The sequence below is a fragment of the Bos taurus genome, chromosome 6 (assembly GCF_002263795.3).
Source record: "Bos taurus isolate L1 Dominette 01449 registration number 42190680 breed Hereford chromosome 6, ARS-UCD2.0, whole genome shotgun sequence".
NCBI lineage: Eukaryota > Metazoa > Chordata > Mammalia > Artiodactyla > Bovidae > Bos > Bos taurus.
Window position 1 is genome coordinate 62,938,591 of NC_037333.1, and position 22,805 is coordinate 62,961,395.

At 37.6% G+C, this 22,805-nt stretch overlaps 1 protein-coding gene and 1 long non-coding RNA gene across 2 annotated transcripts in view; both read right to left on the minus strand.

Moving 5' to 3' along the window:
* Positions 1 to 22,805, minus strand: part of KCTD8 (potassium channel tetramerization domain containing 8) — a 262,947-nt gene that overhangs the window by 103,938 nt on the left and 136,204 nt on the right.
* The window catches only part of LOC132345512 (uncharacterized), a 174,869-nt gene that overhangs the window by 17,626 nt on the left and 134,438 nt on the right, over positions 1 to 22,805 (minus strand). Inside the window, exon 2 of the long non-coding RNA XR_009494888.1 lies at positions 1 to 22,805. This exon is cut by the window's left edge and continues 17,626 nt beyond it; it is cut by the window's right edge and continues 22,909 nt beyond it. This is a non-coding gene — a long non-coding RNA (uncharacterized lncRNA).

Genomic DNA, 22,805 nt, shown 5'->3' on the forward strand with positions numbered 1-22,805 from the left:
TTACCATGGGGTAAGACTCTTCTCTGAGTCTATCCACATGTACTTTTTCCTCCTAATAAACACTTCACTTGTTTCATTGTTTTCTGTCTTTATGGGAATTCATTTTTGCAAAGTCAAAGGGCCAGGGCCTTGTCACTGGCCACTGGTTTAGTGGCTAGAACTCTTACCACTGTGGCCCAACCTCAATCTCACCAGAAAACAAAATCCTGCTTCAAGTCACTGCAGGTTGAGGCCCTTACTATAAGGAACAATGATCAGATTCATGGCGAACCCAACATAATAAGACACTGCCAGTGTGCAGAAAAACTGCAAATGTGATTAACACATTTATAAATCTTATTTTAATTTCTGAAAATTGTTTGATTTTATGTGTCTCGATGTTGCAAAGAATTTGCTTTTATTTTTGCTTGCATGTGCCTGTGTATCTAACTATATATAAGCCAACTATTTCTTGGATTCAGTAGAAAAGATTAGCTCTGAGAAACCCATTTCCTCCCCACTGAATAAAATGTTAAGTATAGATCACATCATCAGTTTTCCAAAACAGGCCTATTCTATACTCATCTTTCACACGCTTCTACATTCCCGATTCCTCTCTCTTGTGTATTATTTTCATATATGTCTCAGCTTCAGGCTTGGCAATTACTCTTAAGGTAAATAATTTTCTAAGATCCAGTAAGGTTCTCAAATTCTTCCATAAATAATGTTCCAACAAATCTTCTATATCACAGATATGAATAGTCCTTAGTTGTAATATCCTTTCTCCATTGTTTTCCACCTCCAAAATTTTCAAAAGTATTTTATACTCAGAGCTTAAATGACAATAAAGACAATGCCTACAATAAGCTCTCTCTCCATTACTTTCCTGTTGTACAGTGTTACCCACAGACTACAAATCATTTTCCATGTTAATCGGAGGAGCATCTTTCACCACAAAGGTAGATAATCTCCCTATTTATGCCGCTGCTGCCGCTGCTAAGTCGCTTCAGTCATGTCCGACTCTGTGCGACCCCATAGACGGCAGCCCATCAGGCTCCCCTGTCCCTGGGATTCTCCAGGCAAGAACACTGGAGTGGGTTGCCATGGCCTTCTCCAATGCATGAAAGTGAAAAGGGAAAGGGAAGTTGCTCAGTCGTGTTCGACTCTTCCCGACCTCATGGACTGCAGCCTACCAGGCTCCTCCGCCCATGGGATCTTCCAGGCAAGAGGACTGGAGTGGGTTGCCATTGCCTTCTCCGCTCCCTATTTATACATTACAACAAATCAGTAGAAAAAAATGAGAATTGCTCATTTTATTTCAAAACATATTTACATATAGCAAAAACCTATCTATTTTAGCTTTATTTTAAGGAAATTAGATTTTTAAATTCAAGAGTCACCAACAGAAAAAACAGTATGTTCATTTCAAGGGACACTAGTAACACCAAACCCTTTGCCAGTCAGATGGAAAGCCTGTCATTAAAATGCTGGCCTTGCAAAAACACACAGTATTTAACATTCAAGAAAACATGGCATTGCCAAGCAAATCCAGAAGGAGGGGATAAAAACCAAGTGTGCTTTATATTATACTATGAAATAATTCAGGATCTATAAAACAAAAGGCCAAAAATAATTTATTTGCATCTCTTAAACCCTTAACTTGAATTTTAAAAGTTGAATGCTCTATTTTCATTCTTCCTGTTTTCCTCACTGTTGTTATGTATCTCATGTCATCATCCCAGAGGATACTTAACTAGGCTGATCTAAGTGTAGAAATTGAAGGAAACCTTTACTCATAATCAGAGTGCCCACTCCTTTTTTTTTTTTTGTAGATACCTATCAGGAATCAAGGGTCATAAGTATTCTCTTACCACCTTTCCCTGTCAGTTCCAAAACCAATTTCTCTTGAATTTCAGGTGTCTTGATTTGTCATTTTTTTAAGTTAGATAAAATGTGACTGTGAGGAGAGGTATACTTTCAGATTTTCATGCAATTAAATTTTGGAAAATGTTCTCTAAAGAATTTTGAAATGGCATGCTTTGCTCCTTGGGAATGTTTTAAGAGTAGAGGCAGTATTTTACATATCTTTGTTTCTTAAAACATACTTAGGTGCTCAACAAATGGGGATAACTCATTTGATTGGACTACTAAACTGAACTGACTAGACTTTCTCATTGCATTTGAAAATAGAAAGGCCCTTCAAGTCAGGACATGAATCACTGGATATCAATACCCAGGTATTAAATCTTTCTCAATTTAGTTCAGTCGCTCAGTCATGTCCAACTCTTTGCGACCCCATGGACTGCAGCACGTCAGGCTTCCCTGTCCATCACCAATTCCTGGAGCCTAGTCAAACTCATATCCATCGCGTCAGTGATGCCATCCAACCATTTCATTCTCTGTTATCCCTTTCTCTGCCCGCCTTCAATCTGTCCCAGTATCAGGGTCTTTTCCAACGAGTCAGTTCTTTGCATTAGGTGGCCAAAGTATTGAAGTTTCAGCTTCAGCATGAGTCCTTCCAATGAATATTCAGGACTGATTTCTTTTAGGATAGACTGGTTGCATCTCCTTGCTGTCCAAGAGAATCACAAGTCTTCTCCAACACCACAGTTCAAAAGCATCAATTTGTCAGCTCTCAGCTTTCTTTATAGTCCAACTCTCACATTCATACATGACTACTGGAAAAATCATAGCTTTGACTAGATGGACCTTTGTTGGCAAAGTAATGTCTATGCTTTTTAATATGATGTCTAGGTTGGTCGTAGCTTTTCTTCCAAGGAGTAAACATCTTTTAATTTCATGGCTGAGGTCAACATTTGCAGTCATTTTGGAGACCAAAAAAATGAAATTTCTCACTGTTTCCGTTGTTTACCCATCTATTTGTCATGATGCGATGGGACTGGATACCATGATCTTAGTTTTCTGAATGTTGAGTTTTATACCACCTTTTGCACTCTCCTCTTTCACTTTCATCAAGAGGATCTTTAGTTGTTCTTCACTTTTTTTTTTGTTATTGAGTGCAAAAGTAGGAAGTCAAGAAATCCTTGGAGTAACAGGGAAACTTGGCCTTGGAGTACAGAATGAATCAGGGCAAAGGCAAACAGAGTTTTGCCAAGAGAATAACTGGTCATAGCAAACAACCTCTTCCAACAACGTAAGAGAAAACACTACCCATAGACATCACCGGATGGTCAATACCAAGAGTAGGTTGATTATATTCTTTGCAGCCAAAGGTGGAGAAGCAATATAAAGTCAGCAAAAACAAGACAAGGAGCTGACTGTGGCTCAGATCATGAACTGCTTATTGCCAAATTCAGAATTAAATTGAAGAAAGTAGGGAAAACCACTAGACCATTCAGGTATGATCCAAATCAAATCCCTTATGATTATACAGTAGAAGTGACAAAAAGATTCAGGGGATTAGATCTGATAGAGTGCCATAAGAACTTGATAAAGATCAAGGAAATGCAAAAAGGTAAAATGGTTGTCTGATAAGGCCTTACAAATAGTTATGAAAAGAGAAGCAAAAGGCAAAGGAGAAAAGGAAAGATATACCCATTTGAATCCAGAGTTCCAGAGAATAGCAAGGAGAGATAAGAAAGCCTTCCTCACTGATCAATGCAAAGAAAGAAAGGAAAACAATAGAATGGGAAAGACTAGAGATATCTTCAAGAAAATTAGAGATACCAAGGGAACATTTCATGCAAAGATGGGAACAATAGAGGACAGAAATGGTATAGACCTAACAGAAGCAGGAGATATTAAGAAGAGGTGGCAAGAATATACAGAAGAACTATACAAAAAAGACCTTCATGACCCAGATAACCACAATTGTGGGATCACTGACCTAGAGCCAGACATCCTGGAATGCGAAGTCAAGTGGGCCTTAGGAAGCATCACTATGAACAAAGCAGGTGGAGGTGATGGAATTCCATTTGAGTTATTTCAAATTCTAAAACATGATGCTGTGAAAGTGCTGCACTCAATATGCCAGCAAGTTTAGAAAATGCAACAGTGGCCACAGGTCTGGAAAAGATCAGTTTTCATTCTAATCCCAAAGAAAGGTGATGCCAAAGAATGCTCAAATTACATACAATTCCACTCATCTCACATGCTAGTAAAGTAATGATCAAAATTCTCCAAGCCAGGGTTCACAGTACATGAACCGTGAACTTTCAGATGCTCAAGCTGGTTTAGAAAAGGCAGAGGAACCAGAGATCAAATTGGCAACATCCGATGGATCATCAAGAAAGCAAGAGAGTTTCAGAAAAACATCTACTTCTGCTTTATTGACTATGCCAAAGCCTTTGACTGTGTGGATCACAACAAACTGTGGAAAATTCTGAAAGAGATGGGAATACCAGACCACCTGACCTGTCTCCTGAAAAATCTGTGTACAGGTCAAGAAGCAACAGTTAGAACTGGACATGGAAAAACAGACTGGTTCCAAATTGGGAAAGGAGTACATCAAAGCTGTATCTTGTCACCCTGCTTACTTAATTTATACACACAGTACATCATGCAAAATGTCAGGCTGGTTGAAGCACAACCTGGAATCATGATTGCCAGGAGAAATATCAATAACTTCAGATATGTTGAGCACACCATGCTTATGGCAGAAAGCGAAGAAGAACTAAAGAGCCTTTTGATGAAAGTGAAAGAGGAGAGTGAAAAAGTTGGGTTAAATACTCAACATTCAGAAAACTAGGATCATGGTATCTGGTCTCATCACTTCATGGCAAATAGATGGGGAAACAGTGAACAGTGTCAGCCTTTATTTTGGGGGGCTCCAAAACCACTACAGATGGTGACTGCAGACATGAAATTAAAAGACACCTGCTCCTTGGAAGAAAAGTTATGGCCAACCTAGATGGCATATTCAAAAGCAGAGTAATTACTTTGCCAACTAAGGTCTATCTAGTCAAACCTATGGTTTTTCCAGTAGTCATGTATGGAAGTGAGAGTTGGCCTATAAAAAAATCTGAGCGCAGAAGTATTGATGCTTTTGAACTGTGGTGTTGGAGAAGACTCTTGAGAGTCCCTTGGACAGCAAGGAGATCCAACCAGTCCATCCTAAAAGAAGTAAGTCCTGAATATTCACTGGAAGGACTGATGCTGAAGCTGAAACTCCAGTTCTTTGGTCACCTGATGAGAAGAAATGACTCATTTGAAAAGACCCTGATGCTGGGAAAGATTGAAGGCAGGTAGAGAAGGGGACGACATAGGATGAGATGGTTCGATCATATCACCGATTCAATGGACATGAATTAAACTCCGGTAGTTGGTGATGGACAGGAAAGCTTAGCATGCAGTCCATGGTGTCACAAAGAGTCGGACAGCACTGGGTGACTAAACTGAACTGAGTGCAGCACTTTCACAGCATCATCTTTCAGGATTTGGAATAGCTCTACTGGAATTCCATCACCTCCACTAGCTTTGTTTGTAGTGATGCTTTCTAAGGTCCACTTGACTTCACATTCCAGGATGTCTGGTTCTAGGTCAGTGATCACACCATTGTGATTATCTGGGTCGTGAAGATCTTTTTTTGTACACTTCTTCTGTGTATTCTTGCCATCTCTTCTTAATATCTTCTGCTTCTGTTAGGTCCATACCATTTCTGTCCTTTATTGAGCTCATCTTTGCATGAAATGTTCCCTTGGTGTCTCTAATTTCCTTGAAGAGATTTCTAGTCTTTCCCATTCTGTTGTTTTCCTCTAGTTCTTTGCATTGATCACTGAGGAAGGCTTTCTTATGCCTCCTTGTTATTCTCTGGAACTCTGCATTCAGATGGGTATATCTTTCCTTTTCTCCTTTACCTTTACCTTCTCTTCTTTTCTCAGCTATTTGTAAGTCCTCATCAGACAATCATTTTGCCTTTTTGCATTTCTTTTTCTTGCAGATGGCCTTGATCACTGCCTCCTGTACAGTGTCATGAACCTCCATCCATAGTTCTTCACGCACTCTATCAGATCCAATCCCTTGAATCTTTTTGTCACTTCTACTGCATCATCCATAAGGGATTTGATTTAGGTCATACCTGGATGGTATAGTGGTTTTCCCTATTTTCTTCAATTAAATACATATGATTAATATCAGTAATATATTTTTCTCCTTTCAATGGTTTACTTATTTTTTAATGTAATAGAAAATGAAAATTAACTAAGGTATGAAATCTTAAAAAAAATAGCAATAGAGAACCACAACTATATATGAATACATAACTAACTCCTAACTCCTAAATGCATTTGGACATACCTAGAAAGTTTAGTATTTGCATAGTTGTATTAAGAAAGCATTTTTATATCCTCTGTTCTGCCGCCTTTAAGACTGAAGTTTGCTAAGCATTCCTTCACAACTATCTTTATACATAAACATGTGTTTTTATACACATGCACAGTAGAACTGGTTATTTGATTCTTTTGTTTGTTGTTGGTATTCTATATATGCAACAATGTTTGTAGGAAGACAAACAGGTTTGTTCAATGTATGGTCCAGATACTGTCCTAAAATTGCCTGGTAATGAGCCAGCTGGGACTAGGGCTTTTCTTGTCTCCCAACAAGGGATGCTGTGCAGAATCTTCATTTTACCCAAAGGCTCCATTTGGCAGGCAGCTGGCGTTCTAACACACCATTACTAGTTGATAATCTACTTCAAACTGTATATCCAAACTCAGACTGTTTTCTCCCAATTCTGAGGTCACAGTCAGACCCATCTCACATAGAATGAGAGCATCAGAATGGTGGGTCACTTTCTTGTAACACAGTCCTGTGATATAGCCAGCTGTGCCCGGCCCAAGTAATATTTTCTGCAGAATTCCAAGAAAACTAGAAACTTATATGTATCTGCCATCTGCCCATGAGTTCCAGTCAGAGAAAGGGAACATTTTCTTAGTTTGTGCTTCCCAAATCTCTGTGCATCAGTGGCTTCAAATGTGAGGTAAGCACCAACTGGTGCATGTTAGCTAAAAAGTATTTAAATGAATATACCAACAGACAGAGATATAGCTAGAGTGCTACAGGAGGTTGTAGTCAATATGATGGCCATGTGGTCCAGTGGCCTCTGTGCTATAGAGGTCCTGAAGCAGGTCAGTCAACTGCCCTTGGGAGGATACCTATAATCTTAACTGAAATTGGTCTCTAATTTGGTACTTCATTTAATTTGAAGAAACAGTATTTTCTGGCTCAGAATCAACTCCTCAGTGGAAATTTTCACCTTCCCATTAATTAACAGTGAGTTGGCTTGTCATTTATTTGGTTTATCTATAATTCAGATTCTGTCTACAAGAATGATGTATACCATTGATTAACACATATAGTACAAAATTATTGTTGTCTATAGTTTACAAGGTACTAGTTTAGGTAATGAAGATACGATGATATCATACTAGGAGATACAGATAAATATCTGAGGCAAAGAGACTGGAATAGGCATAGGATCCTTTGGAACAGATACCTAATTTCTGACCTGAAAAGTATATTAAATTTTAGCCTAGTAGAGATGTCAGGAAAGAAAATTCAAATACAGAAACAACATCTGCAAAAACCTGCAAGGAAACTTGCCAAAATTAGGTAAGTGAAGGTAGATCCTCCTTCATGAAACCAACTGAGCAAGGAAGGAGTCAGAAGAGAGAGGGCTGAAAAAATAAACCAATAGTGAGATATGAATAGTCACGTAAAATATGGTAAGCATTTTGACCTAAATTAAACTAGGTTTTAGAAGAAAGAAACTTTTATAAGTTCAAGAGAGACCAGAACATTAAATGGATAGAATCCAGTGACTAGTTGGAGACGATGAAGAATTAATGATATTATCCCAAAGTCTAGTTTGAGCACCTTTCTTCAATCATAAAGAAAGACAAACTAGACACTACAGGTTTCTGTAGTTTGGTGAGACAAAACACAAAGAAATTATGCATTCTGCTTTGGAAATGAGGGTCTGAGGTGATGTGAGACATACAAGTTCATGCAGCTGGTAGGAGTTGATATATATTAGGCTGAAGTCCCAGGAGATATGTAATTTAGATTTGTAACCATCAGAATATAGCTGTTGTTGCTGTTGTTGTTGCTGTTCAGTCGCTCAGTCATGTCTGACTCTTTGCAACCCCATAGACTGCAGCATGCCAGGCTTCCCTGTCCTTCACCATATCCCAGAGCTTGGCCAAACTAATGTCCATTGAGTTGGTGATGCCATCCAATCAGCTTATCCTCTGTCATCCCCTTCTTCCAGTGCCTTCAATTTTTCCCAGTATCAGGGTCTTTTATAATGAGTTGGCTCTTTGCATCAGGTGGCCAATGTATTGGAGCTTTAGCTCCAGCATTAGTCCTTCCAATGAATATTCAGGACTGATTTCCCCCAGGATTGACTATTTGATCTCCTTGTAGTCCAAGGAACTCTCAAGAGTCTTCTCCAACATCACAGTTCAAAATCATCAATTCTTCAGTGCTCAGCCTTCTTTACGGTCCAATTCTCACATCCATACATGACTACCGGAAAAACCACAGCTTTGACTAGACGGACCTTTGTTGGTAAAGTGATGTATCTACTTTTTAATATGCTGTCTAGGTTGGTCATAGCTTTTCTTCCAGGGAGCAAGCATCTTTTAATTTCATGGCTGCAATCACCATTTGTAGTGATTTTGGAACCCAAGTAAATAAAGAACATAGCTGACATATGTCAACAGAAAAGTAGTAAGAAAAAGGAAAAAATAGTGTCATGAAAGTCAAATAATAGATTCAATTTTTTTAATTATGTAAGTTACAGTTCCTTATAATCGACCCAAGCAGTGAACTGTGCACTAAGTAAGAAATGAACTCTGTTTTCTTCACCAATGCAATCTCAATTCTCAGAAGTCATTGGTAACACTTTGGTGTGTATGACCAGACACTGTCTCAGTTCAGAACAGTTCAGTTCAGTCGCTCAGTCGTGTCCGACTCTTTGAGACCCCATGAATCACAGCACGCCAGGACTCCCTGTCCATCACCAACTCCCGGAGTTCACTCAAACTCATGTCCATCGAGTCGGTGATGCCATCCAGCCATCTCATCCTCTGTCGTCCCCTTCTCCTACCACCTTCAATCATTCCCAGCATCAGAGTCTTTTCCAATGAGTCAACTCTTGGCATGAGGTGGTCAAAGTACTGGAATTTCAGCTTTAGCATCATTCCTTTCAAAGAAATCCCAGGGCTGATCTCCTTCAGAATGGACTGGTTGGATCACTTTGCAGTCCAAGGGACTCCCAAGAGTCTTCTCCAACACCACAGTTCAAAAGCATCAATTCTTTGGTGCTCAGCTTTCTTCCCAGTCCAACTTTCACATCCATACATGACCACTGGAAAAACCACAGGCTTGACTAGACGGACCTTTGTTGGCAAAGTAATGTCTCTGCTTTTGAATATGCTATCTAGGTTGGTCATAACTTTCCTTCAAAGGAGTAAGCATCTTTTAATTTCATGGCTGCAGTCACCATCTGAAGTGATTTTGGAGCCGCAAAAAATAAAGTCTGACACTGTTTTCACTGTTTCCCCATCTATTTCCCATGAAATGATGGGACCAGATGCCATGATCTTAGTTTTCTGAATGTTGAGCTGTAAGCCAACCTCTTCACTCTCCTCTTTCACTTTCATCAAGAGGCTCTTTAGTTCCTCTTCACTTTCTGCCATAAGGGTGGTGTCATCTGCATATCTGAGGTTATTGATATTTCTCCCAGCAATCTTGATTCCAGCTTGTGCTTCTTCCAGTCCAGCGTTTCTCACGATGTACTCTGCATCTAAGTTAAATAAGCAGGATGACAGTATACAGCCTTGATGTACTGCGTTTCTTATTTGGAACCAGTCTGTTGTTCCATGTCCATATAAATACATAACATTTATACCCATATTTATACAGAGGGATCATATTCTATATTCTACAACTTGTTTTATTTATTTGACTCTGGATATATTTTACTATCTGAATGACATCATATTCTATTGTATGAATATACCATGAGTAAATCATTTAAATTTTATATTTAAATTCTTATTCTAGGAATAATTCAAGGACAATATAAAAATAATAAAAAATAAAATTTAAAATTTAAAATCTCCATCCTCAACTGGAACCAACCCCTGTTATTACTTTCGGATATCTGAAGATTGTTTCTAAGTATTACACTTAAAAATCTGCTATATAATTCACCAACTTTTTATTTCTATTATACCTGTAAAAGATGAAAAATAGGAAATTTATGCAGCATCTCATTTCTCTTGCTCTCTACATCCAAATCTTTGTTACTTAATAATTTTAATTTTTTCTAGGGTTTTTATTTTTCATTCACTTATGTAAGAGATTGTAATCTACTTCTCTTGAGTTGTTTATCACTTTTAATATTATTTATTTACCCTCCAATCAAAAAGAGAGAAAACTAGCTACTTAGCTTCTGGCCATCTTTCTTCCATTTCTCAAAGATTTTGGCATAAATTATTTTAGGATCAAAATTTTGCATTCTCTTCTGTAAATATAAATTCTAAAGTAATTTTCTTTATTTCTATAGCTTGGTACTAAAATTGTTTAACCATTGTACAGAATTTAATGTGCAATTATGTAAACATTATGTACTATAGAATCAAAAAGCGTACTGAACTCATAGAAACTTAAGAGTACATTATTTAAACTCTTGTTTCCAGTTCCTTTTCCAACTTTCTTATAATATTTTTGTAGTCCACAGTGCCCTTCCTCCTCCCATTTTTAGGGGAGGTTTTTCTTTTTATTTCCTGGAATACTTGCTCAAGTGACTTTTTTTCATAAAATAAATATGTACACTAAAATTTCTCAGTCATTCTATTCCTGCAAAAGTGTGTATTTTAACTCCGCATTTGATTGACAGTATATCCAGATATCTAGGTTCAAAACATTTTCTCTCAGACTTAGGAAACTATTGTTCCAGGGTCTGATGTTGCTGATGAGAAGTCTGATGTCTCTATGAGTGCCAATTCTTTGAAATCAACATATATTAGCATAATTTTGCTTTGTCTCATTTCTTTCTGGATGATTTCTAGGATTTTTCTCTTTAACCTTGATATTCTAAAATTTTATTCTTTTGGTTCTTTTCATCTTGCTCAGCAATGAAAAACCAGTTTTTACCAATGTATTCAAAACATCAGCTGTCAGTGTCTTTCTATTCTCCCTCTAAAACTCATTTGGACATGCGCTGGGCTTTTCTCATTTACTTTTCTTTAATTTTCCTCCTAATCTTCATCTGTTTCTTTTTTGTCTTAGTTCTGTCAGATTTCTTGATTTTTTTTTCCAGATGATTTGTTGCTGTTTTTTAAGATAAATTCTTCCATCAACACCCCTTAACTCTGCCTGTTTTTACCACTCATACTTTGTCATTTTCATTTCCATACTCATTTTTAAATTTATGAGTAATCATTCCAATAGTTTAATTTACACCTAAATCTTAATAAAGACAACTAAATTTATTTTTAAGTTTTCCTTCATTCTCTGAATTATCTCTAATCCTCAGACTGATTTTTCTTTTGGTTTATCTTGGGGTTTTTTTCTTCACTTTGGTGATGTTGATTTTTTCCAGAAGTCACACGTTCATTATAAATATAAGTGAAATACTAAGTGTTTATGGATAAAATTTGTTTTCTCATCACTTGTATATGCTTCTTCCAGGTGATAGGTCTCTTCTACTGGAAGATCAACTGCAATTGTTAATATAAATAACTATGCATGTCAACAGGTAATATTCTTATAGGCTTCACAGATAAGAAAAAGGAAGTCAGACATCTACATTACCAGAAGAAGGAGTAAGCAGTTTGGCAGTGGAGACAATCCTTTTACTACTGAATCAAAGTACATTTCTTTTCATTTCTCTCATTTTGTGTGTGTGTGTGTGTGTGTGTGAGTCTAGAGCAGAGGTTGGGAGAAGGCAATGGCACCCCACTCCAGTACTTTTGCCTGGAAAATCCCATGGATGGAGGAGCCTGGTAGGCTGCAGTCCATGGGGTCACTAAGAGTCGGACACGACTGAGCGACTTCACTTTCAATTTTCACTTTCACACATTGGAGAAGGAAATGGCAACCCACTCCAGTGTTCTTGCCTGGAGAATCCCCGGGATGGGGGAGCCTGGTGGGCTGCCATCTAAGGGGTTGCACAGAGTCGGACACGACTGAAGCGACTTAGCAGCAGCAGCAGCATGGTTGCTTTCATGCTACAAGAGAATTGAGTAGGTTCATCAGATTATATGGTCTGAAAAGCCTAAAATGTTCCCTATGAAGATTTTTGCTTGGCAAAAGTTTGTCAACTCCTCATCTAGGGTATCCTTAAGCCAGTGATACTTCTTTTTCATCCTCAGTGCTCACTAGTAGCTGTGTTCAGGTAGATCATTTTCTGTGTTTAAGAAAGAAATTTCAGTACTTATCTTTATGCTAAAAACACTAATCATTAGATACTTAATTTACAATAGGAAGAGGAAAGAAAGGCAGGTGTATCAGGTATTCTAAAGGTGTTTACTTAATAAATTACCTGGTTTGTTCCCAGCTGTCTTTGAACTTGTTAACTCTCAACCTGGAGCATCTCTGGACTTGGGAAGGGAAGTCCTTGCTTATTCCTATTATCTATAGGATATTCTACATTAATCTTATGCTATATGCGTTCTATATCCCAAGCTTATGGGATTTCTGATTCATTGTTGAATCAAATTATTTCTTATTCATTATCATTATAATTGTATTTCTCTTCTGTTTCCATGAAATTTCTGAATGACCTATAAAAACTTTTAAAGTAAATGAGCTAGATTCTTGTGCTCAAGCTGTCATCTGCTATACGAAACTCCAAGAGAAAAAAAGTTTTACAAGAAGTAATAATCAATATTGCTAAATACTGCTGAGAATTAAAATGAGATATGGGTGGAAAAGTGACCCTAGATAGAGAAACAAGGATATCATTGGTTACCTTGGATATAGTAGGTTAAGTAGAATAGTAGGGGGAGAGAGCAGAGAGCAGTAGCTTGGGGAATGATTGAGATTTGAAGAAAAAAAATACAGTGCATATATACAACTTCCTGGTGTTCGATCATGAAAGAGAGGAGAGATATAGGTCAGTGTGTGAGAAAAGGAAAGTATGACTAGATTATGGATTTAGAAATCTGTGGGCAGGTCAAGAAGCAATAGTTAGAACTGGACATGAAACAACAGACTGGTTCCAAATAGGGAAAGGAGTACGTCAAGGCTATACACTGTCACCCTGCTTATTTAACTTATATGCAGAGTACATCATGCAAAATGCGAGGCTGGGTGAAGCACAAGCTGGAATCAAGATTGCTGGGAGAAATAACAATAACCTCAGATACACAGATGACACCACCCTTATAGCAGAAAGCAAAGAAGAACTACAGAGCCTTTTGAAGTGATGAAAGTGAAAGAGGAGAGTGAAAAAGTTGGCTTAAAACTCAACATTCAGAAAACTAAGATCATGGCATCTGGTCCCATCACTTCATGGCAGATAGATGGGGAAACAGTGGAAACAGTGAGAGACTTCATTTTGGGGGTCCAAAATCACTGCAGATGGTGACTGCAGCTATGAAATTAAAAGATACTTACTCCTTGGAAGGAAAGTTATGACCAACGTAGATAGCATATTGAAAAACAGAGACATTACTTTGCCAACAAAGGTTCGTCTAGTCAAAGCTATGGTTTTTCCGGTAGTCATGTATGGATGTGAGAGTTGGACTATAAAGAAAGCTGAGCGCTGAAGAATTGATGCTTTTGAACTGTGGTGTTGGAGAAGACATTTGAGAGTCCCTTGGGAATGAAAGGAGATCCAACCAGTCCATCCTAAAGGAGATCAGTTCTAGGTGTTCATTGGAAGGACTGAAGCTGAAGCTCCAACACTTTGGCCACCTGATGCAAAGAACTGACTCATTGGAAAAGACCCTGATGCTAGGAAAGATTGAAGACGGGCAGAGAAGGGGACGACAGAAGATGAGATGGTTGGACGGCATCACTGACACGATGGACATGAGTTTGAGTAAGCTCTGGGAAGATGGTGATGGACAGGGAAGCCTGGTGTGCTGCAGTCAATAGGGCTGCAAAGAGTTGGACACAACTGAGTGACTAAACTGATTGCTTGTTTATTGTTGCCACATTTCTTTTTTAAGATAGAAGTTACTATATCACACTTAAAATACAGTGAAAGAAACTTTTAGATAGAAACATTTTATTGGAAGAAAGAAAGGAAAAGAGAGGGTATAATTTATGAAATGTGTCGTTGAGTAGGCAGAAAAGAGTAGAATCCTGGGTAGAGGTGGAAGAACTCACTTTAGATAAGATGACCGACAGAGAGGAGGGAAGGACAGGTGTGGATATAGACTAGAAATAGACAGCAGTAAAATCACAAAGGTTTTTTTCCTATTCACTTTTATTTTCTATGTGAAATACCAGCTAAGAATATATCCTATGTGTTAGCTAGCCTAGGAAATTTAGAGAGGGTTGGAATAGTTGCCATAGATAATGGAAGAGAGAGAATTTGGATAACACTGAAGTACAGAGGAAGTATCAAGGATCCAACTGAGGGTGGGTATCATTCTTCTATAGTAACACAAGCTTCAGTTTGTAATTTTCTATAATAGTTTTCAGCAATCTAAATAAGGGTGCAGCTAGGTTTATCTAGAGTTAAGGTTTTACCCAGTAAGGAACTGGAAGATTTGGTAAAGACTATCTGAAATTTGACTATAATGCTTAAGATGAGTAAGAAGGAAGTAAAACTAGGAGATGACTGATAGGGAAAAAAAGAGAATTTAGGGACTATGCACTTTTGTGGTTAAAAATTCAAAATACAGAGTGAAGTAAGCCAGAAAGAAAAACACCAGTACAGTATACTAACACATATATATGGAATTTAGAAAGATGATAACGACAACCCTGTATGCGAGACAGCAAAAGAGTCACAGATGTATGGAACAGTCTTTTGGATTCTGTGGGAGAGGGAGGGGGGGATGATTTGGGAGAATGGCATTAAAACATGTATAATATCATATAAGAAACGAATCGCCAGTCCAGGTTCAATGCAGGATACAGGAAGCCTGGGGCTGGCGCACTGGGATGACCCAGAGGGATGGTATGGGGAAGGAGGTGGGAGGGGGGTTCAGGATGGGGAACACGTGTACACCCGTGGCAGATGCATGTTGATGTATGGCAAAACCAATACAATATTATAAGGTAAAAAATAATAATAATAAAAAGAAAAAAAAAGAAAGTAAAAAAAATTCAAAATAGTGTATAAACAGAATGAGAGAGTTGCAGGAAAAGATGCTATGACTACAGAATCTTTTTTTAATTTAAAATAGTAAAGAAATGCATTCCTATGCCATGACCCTCTTATAGATATGGAAATAAATTTCTAATTAAATTCTTACTTCAAAGTGAATAATTATTATGTAATTCCTTTCAGAGATAAGAAAATCACACAAAAACACACATAAGAACAGTAACTTGCACAGGGTTACACAAAATACCAAAAGGTGATAAATCTAAAATTTGGTGTTCATAAAATCAGTCCTATATTCTTCATGCTTTTCCTGTATCTCAATGATATTTCCAATGAGAAGGGCACCAGCAAGAGAATGACAGTCCTATGTCCTTTCCTATGAAGCATCAAATCCCACAGCAAGTTACTCTTATCTACTCCTATACTTTCTGTCCATCATTTCATACATGATTTCCTATAAAGAAAATGGTCCCTTTGTGGGAAAGTTTGGGCACTTCAAATTTGGGGGGATTTTTACTTGCAACAAGGTTTTTCTAAGGGCACTTAGAAAAGGATATTTCAAATTTTTCTTCAATAAAAATCTCACTCTAGATTCTGGTACTGCCCTAATTTATTATATTGCCCTAAGAATACAGGTTATGATTCAGATATATATAGCTAATGCCTAGTCACAGGTACCTTTTCCCCATAAATATTGTGAAATAAAGCTTTATACATTTTGCTGGTGTAGGGAGAATCACTGAAAAATAGACTTCTCCCAATAAAGCATTTTTATTTTGGAAGTATAATTACAGTCTCAGAGGACTCTGCTAGAATTCATTTCAGGAAAGGTTTGAAACTGAAAGACTGGGAGGCCCAACAGTCAAGCAGCAGTTGTGTGCAAGAAAATGCAGACAAGCTCACCCAATCTATAATCAATCCCTGCACAATGGTGACTGGAAAACAGAAGACAGGAAAATGAAACAAAGTCCATGGTTTATTCCTGATTCTTAGAAAAGTCCATAGACACTTCTGCTTTGCTAGTGTATTTTAAGACATCTTAAGAACGCACACAAAAGGACAACAAGTTCAGAGTGACAAGAGAAAAATGACAGTAGAACCAGGGGCTTCAGAAAATGGCATTCCCAGCTGGATTTGCACATTCTGTTCCTCATCCCTAGAAACTGTTCCTTGTGGTGTTAAGGCTCCTTTCGTTCCATTTTTGTTCCAAAAGTGTCATTTGCTCACAGCAGCTTTCATCAGTCACCTTGGGTGAATACTTGCCAACCTGTTTTGCTTATCATTCAGTACATTTCCTTCAAAATATTTATCATAATACCTGTTTTACTTGTAGTTTTTATTCTAACTTTCTCTGTTTTCTTTTTAACCCCCATTTTTACTGTATGAGCAATTCAATCAGCATCAAGGCTGTTTTATGTAAAAATATGCACCATGAACCTTATACACAGTATGCACTTGATTATCTTTTGCTGATTTAATCTACCATCCTCAACTTTATAAGAACAATCTCCCAAAGGTTCACTTAAGATTTACTGTGTCACTCAGGTTTGTATTTGAGTTCAGGCAACAGAGACCCCACAGTGTCCTATCCAAAGGATATAGTTGTTTTACTTTATGTTCCTATATAACAAAGTGCTCAGAGATAAGTAATAGCTCAGGAAAGGTGTGACAACTCCACATTACCATTATCCTGAAATCCTTGGATTTTTTTGTTTTCCCAGACTTAGTTTAGCATTCCTGCATCAGAGATTGTAAAACGTGTTTTTTACTTGTTGGGAATATCATAAAAAGTATCAGTGGTTCTGTTAGTAAAAAGTCTGGGCAGAGAATTAAGCTTTATACACACTAGAATGTCTCTTGATTGATATATAACAACTGCAAAAAATCATCATCACATTGTTTATATCACCCCAGCAGGCATGATCGTCAATAGATTGTCCTACATGGGAAACAAAATCTTTATCAGAGAAGGCCTAGAGAGCACTGAGTTAAAATGAAGAGAGATAGATGAATGAACTAACAATGTAATGGCAGAATAAGACAGCTTAATGTATACATCTTCACTTTGGGATGACTTGTCCAGTGATATATGAATATTCAGTTTGTTGAAAAAGGCATCTTTTTCTCTAGACCATATTTGAACTGACACAGTGAACTCAATTACAGGACCCTGTCTTTTCTATACTTCCTTTTCTGACTAAATCCTTTATTGAGGGATACTCTTTATATTTTACTATGTTAAATTAAATTTAATCTTGTAATTCAAGAAGCTGATATTTCTCTTTAAGACAACTTTGCATATCTCTGATCTGATGTGTTACGTGTTGACTTCACAGTTGAACACTCAGAAAACAATTTCATTCCCATTTTTTCCAAGTGTTCCTGGGACATTACTATAGTCAGGAAATACTGACAAAGGGTACATATAATAGTCAATACATAGTGTGCAATAGGAATAAAGATTTTTCTTCTAATGTCCAATACTGATATTGGTTTCCCCTTGGAGACATTAGTAAATGTATTATTTTCTAAATCTAAGAATTGCTAAGATTTCTGAATGTTTGGTTCCTTAACATAAGCCAACACTTTACTAATTTATTCTCTTTTTAAGTGTAAGGATTTGGAATCAAAATGGTCCAATTTGAGGCTGGCTTTACAGTGCTACCTGTGATTTTAGGCAACTCACATGACATCCCTGAACTCATTTCTCCATCCAGAGAAATGATATATCTGCCAAGCTATCACACAGGGTTGTTTTAAAAATCAGATTACAGAGGTATGAGGAAAAGTGAAAGGAAAGGTGAAAGGAACAATCTTGGTTAAGGCAGAATTTCTAAGTGTTGCTCACCTCTAAATTTCTAAAATTCTGGAAAAAAGAACTATAAATACAATTGTCTGTTTTATATAGCCAATGCAGATAACTAGCCACAATTACCTCTTTGGAGGGTAGCAGATAGTTTGGACAGATAAGCTGAGATGCCTCACATGTGTGTATGTAAGATTCCTGAAAAGACAGGAGGAATCCAAGGTGAAGAGAACAGTTCAAAAACTAATGAGAGGATGAGGTTGAAGGCAAGCTTTCCTAGTACTGCCATCTTCTAGAATAGAATTCTTAGCCATTTAATAATTATAAATTTAAATCTGCCATTCTAGGTTTTTGTGAAAATATATTAGTCAAAGTATGAAGGTAAACTCTGTCTTATTTAATAATTTGCTAATTAGATACACAACTTTAAATATTCATACATATAATTCTTCTCTGCACCTGCAAATGTTAGCAGCTGGCATAAATCTTAGTCTCTCCCTATGCTTAGGAAATATTTATAAACAGCCCTACAGAAGGAGATGTACCCTCAACACCTTAATTCATGGGGTATACAGTCACCCTAGTGCTATAAGGCACATCCAGAACAGAGCAGGAAGAAACATGTACAGATACACAAGATAATCCTAGCATCTGCTTCAGAGAGTGGTGAGGTAGGATAACTCTAGAGCCAATGCATAACTTCTCAAAATGGAATCTCTGGATATAAAGCAAAAACAAATATGTGAACATTGTGCTAACGGCCAGACAGGAGTTGTGGTCTAAAACATTTATTTTGAAAAGCATTATCCTGCTACTGTTCCATTCACAACTTTGTACCGTTCTGGGCTTTGTTTGTTCCATTCTTTAAGTACATTGAACATCTATGCATGATGAGCCTTTTGTATATTTTAACCTTAACACTTCATATTTTGGGTCATTTTTACTTTCAGGAATAACAGCATAGCACCAGTCACACTAGGATTAAACATGATTGTGTGTGTGTGTGTGTGTGTGTGTGTGTGTCTGTGTGTCTGTGTGTGTGTTCTGGCAGCTGTTTACACCGCATGGATTAATTTTTTTCTAAAAAAAATAAAAAACAGGATTCTACTTTGTGCCATTTGCCTTTAACCTCCATGGGTTCAGAATTAGGATTAAAGCAATTTGATTTGGTGAAAGTGACTACTTAAATCCCTCAGTATATAAAAAACATAGGTCTATTCCCATATATTTTATTTACTTACAGGGTTTGGGACCTGAATTACCAAGATAATTTTCTTCAATCTTCACTGTATTTGTCTCAACAATTTAAAACTTAAACACCATTTTATTTTTCACATTTTAGCTTAGGATTTTTTGTATAAACAGGTTGTATCTTTCCTCCTCGGCTTTAAGCCCTATTTGTTTGCCTAGTTAGCTTTCTCTGAATTTGTTATTTACTATGGGTGGCCAAGGCTGATACTCCTGTCTTTCTAATATCTGAACATTTGAAAGCAAGCTGTTTTCCAGAAAGATTCCCATGCATGAGTAACAGTAGTCTGACAGTGAAATTAACCACCTCACATTCTTCATCCCTTTATTCTTCCAAATGAGAAAACTAATCTTGTTATGTAAGAAGTCATTACTTCATCTACTCATCAGCTGTTTCTGACATGCTCCAGTTGGCTCTCAGTTTGGAAATAAAATTACACAAGGATGAAAATGAAGCCTGTTTCAGAACATTTTCAAGGAAGATTTGTTCCTTTAATGGGCTCTTTGCTGAAAGATATGGTTTTTAATTTGTGAGAAAATAAAAATGCAGTTCAACCAAGTGAAGCATAAAAAGTCATGGGTCAAAAGACTTTCTTATTTTTATAGCAAGAAGTTCAAACTCCGTATGAAGTGAAATCACAAGCACAGTTCTTGCTGTGATTTACTTCTAACAGTTTGGGTAATTCATCAGAAAATAATTCAAAACAGTCTGGTTTTGATGTCAGGGTTTCATATATACTAGTTGCAGAACCAGTATTTTTTCTAAGTAAAGTATTAAGCACATTAACTTCAACCTCACCATGTCTATTTTCTTATAATGATAGGTCTCTGCTTTACTTGTTGTGGCAAATAAAGTATTTTCTAACTAATACACGAGGTTGATAAAGAATGTTTGCATAATGTTCTCCACAGTATTTCTGGTTGCAAGAGATTTTATAAATACTGGAGCTGAGAGCAAACCCTGAGGATATAGTGAAATAATCAAGGCTCAGAAAGAACACAAAAGTCTGAGATAAAGTTTGTTATTATTGACATTAATAATTATAATTATCATTATTTTATTTAAATGCTTGAAGAAGATAGCAATTAAGAAAATACAGGGACTTCCTTAGTGGTCCAGTGATTAAGAATCCTCCTCCTTGCAACACAAGGGATACTGGTTCAATCCCTGGTTGGGGAACTAAGATCCCCCATGCCACGACACAGTTAAGCCCGAAGCCACAACTACTGAGCCCATAAGCCACAATTAGAGAGTCTGCGCACCAGAAAGATCTCGCATGACTCAACAAAGATCCCATGTGCCCCAACTAAGACCCAACACAGCCAAATAAATAACTGTTTAAGAAAAATAAAGAAAATACAGTCTCTGGAGATAAACTTTCTGCACTCTCACACCAGTTTCACCACTTTCTAGCTCTTTAGCTGTGGTATCTTGGGCAAGTTACTCAGCGTATCTATGCCCTGATAGCCTCATGTGTTGAATAAGGACAGGGTTAGGGGCAGCAAATAAAGTAGGTCCTAACTCATATAGACACTGTGGAGGTTTAGTTCATCAATACAAACAGTAGGGCAATGGCACCCCACTCCAGTACTCTTGCCTGGAAACTCCCATGGACGGAGGAGCCTGGTAGGCTGCAGTCCATGGGGCCGTGAAAGTCAGACACGACTGAGCGACTTCACTTTCACTTTTCACTTTGATGCATTGGAGAAGGAAATGGCAACCCACTCCAGTGTTCTTGCCTGGAAACTCCCATGGACGGAGGAGCCTGGTAGGCTGCAGTCCATGGGGCCGTGAAAGTCAGACACGACTGAGCGACTTCACTTTCACTTTTCACTTTGATGCATTGGAGAAGGAAATGGCAACCCACTCCAGTGTTCTTGCCTGGAGAATCCCAGGGATGGCAGAGCCTGGTGGGCTGCCATCTATGGGGTTGCACAGAGTCGGACACGACTGAAGCGACTTAGCAATAGCAGCAAAAGTCATTTCCTGGACACTTGCTTTGCCTCAGACACAATTCAAAACAATTTATAATCCCCAAAGTTTATAACTTTAAGTTTTAAAATATTGATTTAGAAAGCACATTGGGAATTTATACACTCTTTCAGAGATACTTTCTCATAGGAAAATAAAGTAATGCCACTGTCCCTCTGTTCAGTCGCTTAGTTATGTCTAACTCTCTGGACTATAGTCCGTCAGGCTCCTCAGTCCATGGAATTTTCCAGGCAAGCATACTGGGATGGGTTGCTACCTTCTGGGGATCTTCCCAACCCAGGGATTGAATACAGGTCTCCTGTGTCTCCTGCATTGGCAGGCGGGTTCTTTATCACTGTGCCACCTGGGAAGCCCAAGGCCATTACCTGTAATCAAGTAATAATTGAATATTTTTACTAATATTTAACTGTCCTATGTATTAGCTTCATTCTCAAATACTTAATAATTAGATTTATTGGTTTTATAAGGCACACCACAACTGATAAAAGATTAACATAAAAATAATTATTGCAATTGACCTCTCTAAAGGATTTTTCGTAACACCTACTAAATGTCTTATTCTGACTCCAACAAATATATTTGAATTAGAGGGAGATCTGAGAATTGCATAACCAGTTTGTTAATATACATTCTGGCAAACCCAACGATTTGGCTCTCCTGCCTGTATTTTCTCTTAGCTTATGGCAATTTTCACATGGAAGGCATCCATACAATATACAGATATTATTGTGCATAGTAAGTACTCAATAAAAATAATTTTAGATGACTTTCCATTAGGAATGCAAGAAAATTAACTATTTTATGCTAGCAAAGACCATGAGAATCAAGCTGCTAAATAATCAGTGCCATCCAGAGAGTTGTTTTAAAGCTTCAACAACTACGGGAAATGATTCCACCACGGGAAATGGTTCCAGCTTTTATTGGGTCGAATCTTAACTACCCACAAGTTACTTTGGGAAATCCATTAATCTTCAGAGAGCTCTGAGATTTACTTCATTATTGACTGTCAGTAGAAACTGAGTTTGCCCATCATTCCCTGGCAGCTAAGGAGAAGAATGTAGAGAAAAAGAGAGCTGTGTTTTGGTTCCCATTCTGTAGTCACTTATTTGATATACTGTGCAAGTCACTTATCATCCCAGGGCTTTTGTTTTTCCATCTGCGTACTGACACTAAAATATCTCTTTTAAGATCTTGCTAAATGTTGGTTACAGGGTAGGTACCATAAGAACCAGAATGTTTCCTTTGGAACATTATATCGGAGAAGTAAATATACCTGTAAGGTCTTACACTAATTAATGGGTTTCAATAGTTTTAAGGATAAATTCTCTATTTCTGTTTTTAAGACAGAAAACAATTTCACTATTTTTCTTCTAAAATGTTTTATTTAAAATGTGTAGCTATCAAACGGAGAAGGCAATGGCACCCCACTCCAGTACTCTTGCCTGGCAAATCCCGTGGACAGAGGAGCCTGGTAGGCTGCAGTCCACGGGGTTGTGAAGAGTCGGACACGACTGGGCGACTTCCCT